The sequence below is a fragment of the Arvicanthis niloticus genome, chromosome 6, assembly GCF_011762505.2.
Source record: "Arvicanthis niloticus isolate mArvNil1 chromosome 6, mArvNil1.pat.X, whole genome shotgun sequence".
Taxonomy (NCBI): Eukaryota; Metazoa; Chordata; class Mammalia; order Rodentia; family Muridae; genus Arvicanthis; species Arvicanthis niloticus.
The window spans coordinates 50,477,296-50,489,794 of NC_047663.1; the positions used below are offsets into that span (position 1 = coordinate 50,477,296).

At 38.7% G+C, this 12,499-nt stretch overlaps 1 protein-coding gene and 1 pseudogene across 2 annotated transcripts in view; one reads left to right on the forward strand and one right to left on the reverse strand.

The window, feature by feature from the left end:
• LOC117710283 (NACHT, LRR and PYD domains-containing protein 1b allele 3-like) overlaps window positions 1-12,499 on the forward strand; it is a 56,392-nt gene that overhangs the window by 17,319 nt on the left and 26,574 nt on the right. The gene's annotated exons all lie outside the window — the stretch shown is intronic.
• Window positions 650-2,417, reverse strand: LOC117710977 (protein FAM98B pseudogene; annotated as a pseudogene).

The following is a 12,499-nucleotide window of genomic DNA, read 5'->3' on the forward strand; positions in this document are numbered from 1 at the left end:
TTTGTTATATGTTGGGGCATTTTCTGGGTATATGCCCAGGAGTGGTATAGCTGGGTCCTCAGGTAGTGCTATGTCCAATTTTCTGAGGAACCGCCAGTCTGACTTCCAGACTGGTTGTACCAGCTTGCAACCCCACCAACAATGGAGGAGTGTTCCTCTTTCTCCACATCCTCGCCAGCATTTACCATCACTTGAACTTTTTATCTTAGTCATTCTGACTGGTGTGAGGTGGTATCTCAGGGTTGTTTTGATTTGCATTTCCCTGATGACTAAGGATGTTGAACATTTCTTAAGGTGCTTCTCGGCCATTCGTGTTTCCTCAGTTGAGAATTCTTTGTTTAGCTCTGTACCCCATTTTTAATGGGGTTATTTTGCTGTTTGGCATCTAATTTCTTGAGTTCTTTGTATATACTCGATATTAGCCCTCTATCAGATCTAGGATTGGTAATGATCTTTTCCCAATCTGTTGGTTGCTGTTTTGTCTTATTGACAGTTTCCTTTGCCTTACAGAATCTTGGCAATTTGATAAGGTCCCATTTGTCAATTCTTGATCTTTTTTTTTTTTTTTCAGTTAACAGAAATTTAATAAAAACCTGACCAGAGGAATTTCAACCTATTTTTTTAAAAAGGACAACTGACTACACATACATATTAGATACTTCCTCTATTTTGTAAAATAGAATTAACAACAGATCCACAGGAATACAAACGACACGAGAGTCTAGATTCCTTTCCATTACTGGTGGGTGTCATTATGTGTTTCAATCCTGAACAAAATACCAGTTTACAGTCTAAATTCAAACATGACAATAAAATACATTCCATTTCCCAAGTTGCTGGTAATAAATATTTACATTTTAAAAAATAGGTTTTGTGTTTTTGCTTTTTAGAAAGACACAGCATGCTTTAGTACATAGAATATGGAAAAAATCATGTTACAGGATCATCACCTGGTAGTATAAAATGGCCTTTTGTATTCAGGAATGCCTTCCTCAGGGGCACTAACACAATCTACCTCAGGGTGGTGTTCAAGTATGCTCCTCAGAACACTATATCTACTGTATCTAGTAAGAAGCAGTGCTCTCTAACACCTGCAGTTTTTAGTATCTTTTGTACCCACCGCCTCCTCCTCCTCCTCCTCCATATGGATCTCCATAACCTCTTCCACCATAACCCCCTCGCCCACCATAGCCCCCTCTTCCACCATAATCCCCCCTCCCACCATAATCTCCCCTGCCTTGGAAACCTCCTCGGCCACCCCCTCCCCCACCACTTCCCCCCCACCCTCCTCCACCTCCTCCTCCACCTCCTCCCCACCCCCCTCCACCACCCCATCCACCTCTTCCACCCCCACCACCTCCTCTACCACCACCTCCATCACCCCAACCACCCCTCCCTCCGCCTTCTTGTCTCTTCTGCCAAGGGGGCATTTCAGGGGGTGGTGGTTCAATTTCATTTGGCCGTCCTCCCCTGTCGGGCACCCTGCCCATAAGCACCTTATTAATGGCGCATGCTGTCTTCTCCCGGCTGACACCGCTGCTTGTCCTGATGATCTTAGACAGATCTTCACGGGCAGCAAGCAGGTGTGCCAATGTGACTGTCGTCTTGGGCGACAAAGCATAATGCTTGGGCTGGTAAATTCTTGCTATGTTATCTGTTTTTGCCTTTGCTCTATCCGACCACCCAAAGGACTGCACTGTCACATCCAATCGTTTCATTAACATTCGGCGGCGGCACTCATTCACAGGAAAGGGCATCATTAATTCTTTCCAGTTTTTCTGCCTGTTCAGAACTTAAATCAACCTTTAGCAATGGTTTTCCCACATGGTTTTTCTGAACTTTAGAGAGAATGTCCTTCACCTTTGCTTCCACCTGGCTCAGCAGAAGTGGAATGTCTGGAGTGTCTGATTTGGGGACCCCGAGGGCATCACACACAGCTTGAACTTCCAGGCAAATTTCACTATTTTTATCTACCTGAGAATTTTTATGTTTTTTCTTCTGTAATATTTGTAAACCTTGAAGTTCTGTACTTAAAAACAACAGAAGTTTCAAGCAGTCATCCTTCTTCGTGAGGCGCTCGTTAATATCTCCTGATACGAGTACCGAGTATGGACAGGCCATCTCTTTTAAAAAACCACTTATCTCAAGCTGGAAGCTCTCTAGGTCATCTCTCCCAGCTGAAGTGATGCTTTCTTCCAGGTTGCATAAGGACTTTATCTGGGAGCCTAACCAAATGCAGAGCTCTGAAAACTCAGGTGAAGACAGTCCACCCTCTGCTGCCTTGGACAGGGCCTGCTCCTCTAACAGTGGACCCTTATACCCCAGCGCCTCCAGGGTGTCCAGAACGTCCCCCGCCATGCCAGTTTCGGGCCCAAGCTCTGGCCCTCTCATGGTCGCTTGGCCCAAAGCTGTTCGTCACTCTCTCAATTCTTGATCTTAGAGCATAAGCCATTGGTGTTCTGTTCAGGAACTTTTCCCCTGTGCCTAGGTATTCAAGGGTCTTCCCCAACTTCTCTTTTATTAGTTTCAGTGTATCTGGCTTTATGTGAAGGTCCTTTATCCACTTGGAGTTGAGCTTTGTACAAGGGGATAAGAATGGATTAATTTGCATTCTTCTACATGCTGACTTCCAGTTGAGCCAGCACCACTTGTTGAAAATGCTGACCTTTTTCCACTGGATGGTTTTAGCTCCCTTGTCAAAGATCAAGTGACCATAGGAGTGCTGGTTCATTTCTGGGTCTTCAGTTCTATTCCATTGATCTTCCTGCCTGTCTCTGTACCAATACCATGCAATTTTTATCACTACTGCTCTGTAGTACAGTCTGAGGTCAGGGATGGTGATACCCCCAGATGTTCTTTTACTGTTGAGAATAGTTCTCGCTATCCTAGGTTTTTTGTTGTTCCAAATGAATTTGTAAATTGCTCTTTCTATCTCTATGAAGAATTGATTTGGAATTTTGATGGGGATTGCATTGAACCTGTAGATTCCTTTTGGCAGGATGGCCATTTTTACTAAGTTATTCCTACCAATCCAGGAGCATGGGAGATCTTTCCATCTTCTGAGATCTTCTTCTATTTCTTTCTTCAGAGACTTGAAGTTCTTGTTATACAGATCTTTCACTTGCTTGGTTAGATTCACTCCAAGATATTTTATTTTATTTGTGGCTATTGTGAAGGGTGTCATTTCCATAATTTCTTTCTCTGCCTGTTTATCCTTTGAGTAGAGGAAGGCTACTGATTTGTTTAAGTTGATTTTATATCCAGCCACATTGCTAAAGTTGTTTTTCAGGTTTAGGAGTTCTCTGGTGGAAGTTTTAGGGTCACTTAAGTATACTATCATATCATCTGCAAATAGTGAAATTTTGACTTCTTCCTTTCCTATCTGTATCCCTTTGCCTTCCTTTTGTTGTCTAATTGCTCTAACTAGGACTTCCAGTACTATATTAAATAGGTAATATAGTATAGGGCAGCCTTGTCTAGTCTCTGATCTTAGTGGGATTGCTTCAAATTTCTCTCCATTTAGTTTGATGTTGGCTACTGGCTTGCTGTATATTGCTTTTATTGTGTTTAGGTATAGGCCTTGAATTCCTGATCTTTCCAAGACTTTTAACATGAAGGGATGTTGAATTTTGTCAAATGCTTTCTCAGCATCTAGTGAGATGATCATGTCATTTTTTCTTTGAGTTTATTTATGTAGTGGATTACATTGATGGATTTCCGAATATTGAACCATCCCTGCATTCCTGGGATAAAGCCTACTTGATCTTGATGGATAATTGTTTTGATGTGTTGTTGGATTCGGTTTGTGAGAATTTTATTGAGTATTTTTGCATCAATATTCATAAGTGAGATTGGTCTGTAGTTCTCTTTCTTTGTTGGGTCTTTCTGTGGTTTAGGTATGAGCATAATAGTAGCTTCATAGAACAAATTGGGTAGTGTTCCTTCTGTTTCTATTCTGTGGAATAGTTTGAAGAGAATTGGTATTAGGTCTTCCTGGAAGGTCTGATAGAATTCTGCACTAAAACCATCTGGCCCCGGACTTTTTTTGGTGGGGAGGTTTTTAATGACTGCTTCTATTTCTTTAGGGGTTATGCGACTGTTTAGATGGTTTATCTGCTCCTCGTTTAACTTTGGTACCTGGTATCTATCTAGAAAATTGTCCATTTCATTCAGATTTTCCAATTTTGTTGAGTATAGGCCTTTGTAGTAGGATCTGATGATTTTTTAAATTTCCTCTGTTTCTGTTGTTATGTCTCTCTTTTCAGTTCTGATTTTATTAATTTGAGTACTGTCTCTGCGCCCTTTGGTTAGTCTGGCTAAGGGTTTGTCTATCTTGTTGATTTTCTCAAAGAACAAGCTCCTCGTTTTGTTGATATTTTGTATAGTTCTTTCTGTTTCAACTTGGTTGATTTCAGCCCTGAGTTTATTTCCTGCCGTCTACTCCTCTTGGGTATATTAGCTTCTTTTTGTTCTAATGCTTTCAGGTGTGCTGTCAAGTTGTTAATGTATGCTCTTTCCATTTTCTTTTTGTGGGCACTTAGAGCTATGATTTTTCCTCTTAATACTGCTTTCATGGAGTCCCACAAGTTTTGATATGATGTGTCATCATTTTCATTTAATTTTAAAAAGTCTTTAATTTCTTTCTTTATTTCTTCCTTGACCAAGTTATCAGTGAGTAGAGCATTGTTCAGTTTCCACGTGTATGTGGGCTTTCTGTTGTTTTTGTCCATATCAAAGAAGAGTCTTAGTCCATGGTGGTCTGATAGGGTACAAGGGATTATTTCAATCTTTTTGTATCTGTTGAGGCCTGTTTTGTGACCAATTATATGGTCTATTTTGGAGAAGGTACCAGGAGGTGCTGAGAAAAAGGTATATTCTTTTGTTTTAGGATGAAATGTTCTATAGATATCAGTTAAGTTCAATTGGTTCATAACTTCTGCTAGTTTCGTTGTTTCTCAATTTAGTTTCTGTTTCCATGATCTGTCCATAGCTGAGAGTGGGGTGTTGAAATCTCCCACTGTTATTGTGTAGTGTACAATGTATGCTTTAAGCTTTAGTAAAGTTTCTTTTATGTATGTGGGTGCCCTTGCATTTGAGGCATAGATGTTCAGAATTGTGAGTTCTTCTTCGTACATTTTTTCCTTTGATGAATATGAAGTGTCCTTCTTTATCTTTTTTGATTACGTTTGGTTGAAAAACAATTTTATTTGATATTAAAATTGCTACTCCCGCTTGTTTCTTGGGACCATTTTCTTAGAAGATTGTTTTCCAACCTTTTATTCTGAGGTAGGGTCTGTCTTTTTCACAAAGGTACGTTTCCTGTGTGCAGCAAAATGTTGGGTCCTGTTTATATATCCAATCTGATAGTCTATGCCTTTTTATTGGAGAATTGAGTCCATTGATATTAAGAGATATTAAGGAAAATGAATGTTGTTTCCTGTTATTTTTGTTATTGACAGTGGAGATATGTTTGTATAGCTACCTTCTTTTAGGGTTGTTGGAAGATTACTTTCTTGCTTTTTCTAGGTTGTAGTTTCCCTCCTTGTGTTGGAGTTTTCCACCAATTATCCTTTGAAGTGCTAGATTTGTGGTAAGATATTGTGTAAATTTGGATTTGTCATGGACTATTTTGGTTTCTCCATCACTATTGATTGAGAGTTTTGCTGGGTATAGTAGTCTGGGCTGGCATTTGTGTTCTCTTAGGGTCTGTATATCGGTCCAGGATCTTCTGGCTTTTATGGTCTCTGGTGAGAAGTCTGGTGTAATTCTTAGAGGTCTGCCTTTATATGTTACTTTACCTTTTTTCCCTTACTGCTTTTAGTATCTTCTCTTTGTTTTGTACATTTGATGTTTTGATTATTGTGTGGCGGGAAATATTTCTTTTCTGGTCTAAACTATTTGGAGTTCTGTAGGCTTCTTGTATATTTATGGACATCTCTTTCTTTAGGTTAGGGAAGTTTTCCTCTATAATTTTGTTGAGGATATTTACTGGTCCTTTAAGTTGGGAGTCTTCCCCCTCATCTATACATATTATTTTTAGGTTTGGCCTTCTCATTGTGTCTTGGGTTTCCTGTATATTTTGGGTTAGTCGTTTTTTTTGTATTTTGCATTTTCTTTGACAGTTGTGTCAATGTTTTCCATGATATCTTCTGCACATGAGATTCTTTCTTCTATCTCTTGTATTCTGTTGGTAATACTTGTGTCTATGACTCCTGATCTTTTTTTTTTTAGGTTTTCTATCTCTAGGGTAGCCTCCCTTTGTGATTTTTTTTATTGTTTCTACTTCCATTTTTAGATCTTGGATGTTTTTATTTAATTCCTTCTCCTGTTTGTTTATGTTTTCTTGCAATTCCTTAAGTGATTTTTGTGTTTCCTCTGTAAGGGTTTCTATCTGTCTACCAGTGTTCTCCTTAAGTTCTTTGAGAGTGTTATTGATGTCTTTCTTAAAGTCCTCTATCATCGTCATGAGAAGTGATTTTAATTCTGAATCCTGATTTTTTGGTGTGATGGGGTGTTCAGGGCTTGCTATGATGGGGGAACTGGGTTCTGATGATACTATGTAACTTTGAATTCTGTTCCTTATGTTCTTGCGCTTGCCTTTCGCCATCTGGTTAACTCTAGTGCTGCCTGTACTTTCTGTCTCTGACTGAAGCCTGCCTTTCCGGTTATCTCGCTTGTGTCTGATCTCCTCAGGGTCCAGATGTCTCTGTGATCTTCTCCAGCTGCACTGAGTACAGTTGTACCTCTAGGATGCCTCAGGATATGGTGCCTCCAAGGTAGCAGACCAGCTAGGTGTCTGCTGTTCTGGGTGCAGTGTCTCCTCTAGGATGTCTCAGGATAAGGTGCCCACTGATCTGAGTGCAGTGGCTCCTCTAGGATATCCCAGGATATGTTGTCTGATGCTCTGGGTTCAGTTGTTCCTCTGCGGCTCTGGGTTGAGTGGACCTTCCAGAATATCTCGGGTGGAATCCGGGGTCCACACAAGAGCAGACCAGGCAGAGGTCTGCTCCAGGCCTCAGATCCGGGAGAGGGGCAGAAGAGGAGTGCTATTCTGCAGGGGAGGGGGTTTGGGTATCTGCTGGAATCTGAGGGCTCCCAGCACCCAGCTATGGGCTTAGGGCAGTGTGTGGTTCTTCCTACCTACGGCTCTGAGATTCGTGGAGCCTCTAGGATGTCTCTGGCGGAATCCCCCTTTAAGTTCTTCATACCCATTAGACATTGCTCTGTCCAGAATTCTGTTTAGATCTGTACCCCATTTTGTTCATTAATTAATTGATTGACTTACATCCCAATTGCAGCTTCCCCCTCCTGAGCTCCCAGGTCCCCCCTTTCACCTCACTTCCCACATCATTCCCCACTTTTGGTTCAGAGAAGGGGAGGCCTCCCATAGTCATCAACCCTTCTTGGCTTTTCAAGTTGCAGTAGGACTAGGTGCATCTTCTCCTGTTGAAGCTAGACAAGGCAGCCCAGTTAATGAAAAGGGATCCAAAGGCAGACAGCAGAGGCAGACAAATTCAGTTCCTGCCATGGGGCATCCCACATGAAGTCCAAACTGCAGATCTGTTACAAATCTGTAGGGGTCCTAGATCCAACTGATGCATGCTTTCTAGTTAGTGCTTCAGTCTCTGTGAGCCCATATTGGCCCAGGTTAGTTGATTCTGTACATTTCTTGTAGTGTTCTTGACCTCTCCTTCTCCTTCAATCTCTCATTCCATTCTTCCACGAGATTTTCCAAGATGCACCTAATGTTTGGCTGTGGGCCTCTCCATATGTTTCCATCAGCTACTAAGTGAAGCTAGTGACATTACAGTTATGCTAGGCAACTGTCTGCAAGTAGAGCAGAATATCATTAGTAGTGTTAAGGTGGTTTCTCTCATGGCATTGTGCCCCCATTTTTAATTGTGTTATTTGCTTTATGGCTGTTTCTTGTGTATAATATTTTGAATATCAGCCCTCTGTCAGATGTGGAGATAGTGAAAATCTTTCCCATTCTGTAGGCTGCCATTTGTCCTTCTGATGGTGTCCTTTCCCCTACAAGAAGCTTTTCAGTTTCATGAGGTTTCATACATTAATTGTTGATCTTATTACCTAAACTGTTGGTATTCTGTTTTGAAATTTTCTCCTGTGTTGCTGCATTCAAATCTACTCTCCACTCTTCTTCTAACAGATTTGGTGTATCTGATTTCATGTTGAGGGTTTTGTACCACTTGAACTTGAGATATGTGCAGAGTGATAGGTATGAAATTGTTTGCATTCTTCTACATGGAGATGTCCACTTAAACCAGCAACATTTGTTGAAGATGGTTTAGTCCATTGTATAGTTTTGGCTTCTTTGTCAATAGTTACTAGATATGTGAGTTTACTTCTGGTTCTTTGATTCCACTCCAATGATCAACATTTCTGTTTTCATGCCAGTACCATGTGGGTTTTTATTACTATTGATCTCTAATACAGCTTGAAATAAGTGATGGTGATATCACCAGAAGTTCTATTATTTGTGCAGGAATCACTTAGCTATCCTGGGTTTTTGTTTTTTCATATTAAGTTGGTTATTATCCTTTCAAGGTCTGTAAAGCATTGTGTTAGTATTTTAATGGGAATGGCATTGAATCTGCATATTGCTTTTGGTAGCATGGCCATTTTTACTGTGTTAATCTTACTGATCCCTAATTAGGCGAGATCCATTGCATCTTCTGATATCTTCTTCAATTTCATTCTTCAAAAAATTTCAAGTTCTTGTCATACAGGTCTTTTATTTTCTTCGTTAGAGTTATTCCAGGTATTTATGGCTATTGTGAAGGATGTTGTTCCCTAATTCTTTCTTAGCCCATTTGGAATTTTTGTTTGGTTTGTTTGTTTGTTTGTTTGTTTACAGGAGACCTATCTATATCAGTGTTTTTGGTTTGTTGTATTTTTGTTGTGTTTTTTTTTTGTTTGGTTGTTAGGTTTTTTTGAGTGTTTTGTTTTTGTTTTCTTTTATTTTGTTTTTTGCTTTTGGGGGTCTTTGTTTTGTTTTGGTTTTGCTTTTTTTGTTCTATTTTACTTAATTTTGTATCCAGCCACTTTTCTGAAGGTGTGAGAGAGTTCTCTGGTAGAACTTTTGGTGTTACTACCATATTATCTGAGAATAGTAATATTTTTATTTCTTCCCTTCTAATTTGTATCTCTTTGGTCCCCTTTAGTTGTGTTATAAATCTAGCTAAAACTTCAAGTTCTATATTGTATAGATTTGAAGACAATGGGCTGCCTTCTTGTCCCTGATTTTAGTGGAGTTGCTTTAAGTTTCTCTTCATTTAATTTGATATTGGCTTTCAGGTGAGTGTATACTGCCTTTATTGAGTTTATGTATGGGTCTTATATCCATGATATCACCAAGAATTTTATCAAGAAGGGTGTTGGATTTTGTAAAGGGTGTTCTCAGCATCCAATTAAACGATCATGTGGTTTTTTCTTTAACTTTGTTTCTGTGGTGGATTAAGTTGGTGGATGATCGTATGTTGAACCATCCCTGCATGCCTGGGATGAAGCCTACTTGATCATGGTGGATGATTTGTTTGATGTGTTCTTGGATTTGGTTTGTAAATATTTTATTGAGCATTTTCCATCAATATTCATAAGGGAGCTTAGACTAAAGATTCTTGGTAGAATCTTTATGTTACTTAGGTATCAGAAGACCTGTAGACTCATTAAAAATGAGTTTGGCAGTGTTTCTTCTGTTTCTATTTTGTGGCATTATTTGATCATTATTGATATCAACTTTTAAGAATTCAACACTTTGGGTTGGTTTTTACTTCCTTTCTTTACTTTCTTTTTTCCCCATTTGTTTGAAAGAATTTTAGTGACTATTTCTATATCCTTAGGAGTTATGATTTTAAGGAGATTATTTATCTGATCTTGATTTAGTCTTGGTCACTATTAAGGAAATAGCCCACTTAGTTTAGACTTAGAAGTTTGAGGAATATGGGGTTTTGAAGTAAGACTTAAGGAGTCTTTGAATTTCTTCAGTATCTGTTATTAAGTCCCTCAATTCACTTCTGATTTTGTTAATTTGGAGAGTTTCTCTGTCTTTTAGTTAGTTGGGTAAAGAGAAAGGTTTTGTATATATGTGTTAGTTCCATGTGAATCATAACATCTCTTAGTTCCATTGCTTCCCTGTTTAGTTTCTGTTTGAAGAACTTACCCATTGTTGTTGAATTATTGGACTATTAATGTTTGAAGTTTAATATGTGATTTGAGATTTAATAATGTTTCTTTTACAAATGTGGGTACCCTTGGCTTTGAGGAATAGATGTTTAGATTTGAGATGTCATCTTGCTAGATTTTCTCTTTAATTAGTATGAAATGTCCATCTTTGTCTTTTTATTTTATTTCAGTTAGAAGTCTATTTTATTAGCTATTAGAATGCCACTACACTTTGCCTCTTGAAACCATTTGCTTGGAAATCTTGTTCCAGCACTTAACTCTATGATAATGTCTACCATCAATCTTGAAGTATGTTTCTTGTAGGCAGCATAATGATGGATCCTAATTCCAAATATATTCTCATAGTTTTATGTCTTTTTATTGGGAAATTGAAGCCAATGATGTGGAGATATATTTAAGAGCAATGGTGTTCAATTACTTTTATTTTAATGTTTGTGATGGCAAAGTGTGTGTGTGTGTGTGTCCCTGTGTCCCTTTTTTGGTTTTGGTGGTGTGAAATTATTTTTGTGTTTTCTTGGGTGTAGTTAACCTTGTGTTGGAGTTTTCTACTATCTTTTGTAGAGCTAGATTTGTGGCTATATAATATTTAAATTTAGTTTCATAGTGGAACATCTTATTTTCTCCATCTATGCTAATTGCAAGTTTGGCTGGGTATAGCAGTCTGGGCTACCATCATGGTCTCTTAGAATCTATAAGATATCTGCCCAGAACCTTCTGGCATTTACAGTCTCTGTTGAGAAGTCTGGTTAATTGTAATTGATCTTCTTTCATATGTTACTTGGACTTTTTCTCTTGCAGCTTTTAATATTCTTTCTTTTGTGTATATTTAGTGTTTTGATTATTATGTGGCAAGAGGATTTTCTTTTTGCTCTAGTGTATTTAATGTGCCATAAGCTTCTTGTATGTTTACAAGCATTTCTTTCTTTAGATTAGGAATTGTTCTTCCATGATTGTGTTGAAAATTATTTCTGGGTCTTTCAGACATGTGGATCCATTCCAAGCACCCACATTAGATGGCTCACACTACCTTAACCATAGTCACTGATGACCCCAGGCACAGCTTCTAGCATCTGCCAGCTACTACGTTTATATACAGCACAGACAAGCAGGCATACTATCATACACACAAAGTAAAAATATACAAATTCCTTTTTAATAAGCCATTCTTTGAAGTTTAGTACTTGGATTTCCTAATATTTATTTTGCATTATAATTTTTTTAAAAAGAAACATTTTTTCATTCAAAGTTTACTCATTTAAATCTATATTTTGGCAGCTGTGCTTTTTTCCTTTTTGTTTTTTGATTATATTTTTTTTGAGTTTGTTCATGTCTTTTGTTTTTAGTGCTGGAGATCCAGTATTGCACAGACCATGCAATACTGGATCCCCCAGCCTCTTGGTGTTTGTAGCTTAGTCTAGCCTAGAACTCAAGATTCTCTTCTCTGATAAACTTTGTTGCTGTCATTAAGGAGTAAAGGAATGCATACTACGATACTGGGCAGATATCTCTGTCTCTCTCTGTCTCTGTCTCTCTTTGTCTCTCTCTCTCTGTGTGTGTGTGTGTGTGTGTGTGTGTTGTACATGTGATTGGCTGGTTTTTGTCCCTTTCTCTTTGTCTCTCCCTGTCTTTCTGTCTCTCTTTGTCTCTCTGTCACTGTCTCTGTTTCTATCTCTCTGTCTACGTGTCTGTTTCTTTCTCTTTATCTCTCCCTTGTTTCTGTCTCTCTTTGTCTCTCTATCTGTCTGTGCCCCTATTTCTGTCAGTCTTTCTCTCTGTGTTTCTGTACCTTTCTTTCTCTTTGTTTCTCTGTCTCTCTGTCTCTGTCACCGTGTGTATGTGTGTGTGTGTGTGTGTGTCCATTCTCCCATCTCTCGCCTCTCCCTGTGGCCTTCAATACTTGGAAGGATACACAGACCATGTGAACCATGACAGCTCTACTATAGTGTATGATCATGCTTACAATACCATCATAAAGTCATTCCCAACTGCCAATCATCAGCTCTCTTCCTATACTTTCTTAAGCTTTCGATCATGACACTTGAGAAATCTGTTCCAAGAGAGAGAAGATGCATTCACATCAAAGAGAAGAAACCCACCTGAATTTCCAAGGTCTGACTTTGTGAATTTACAAGGCCATGAGCTGAAAATCTGAATATCATAGATTTTTTTAAAAAAAAGATGTAAGCCATATGTTCACAACCTTGAAACATCAAACATCTAGATTGAATCTAGATTGAGTCAGAAACAGATGAACAAAATGAGCACACAGCATGCTGTCCTAAAGAACATAGATAAG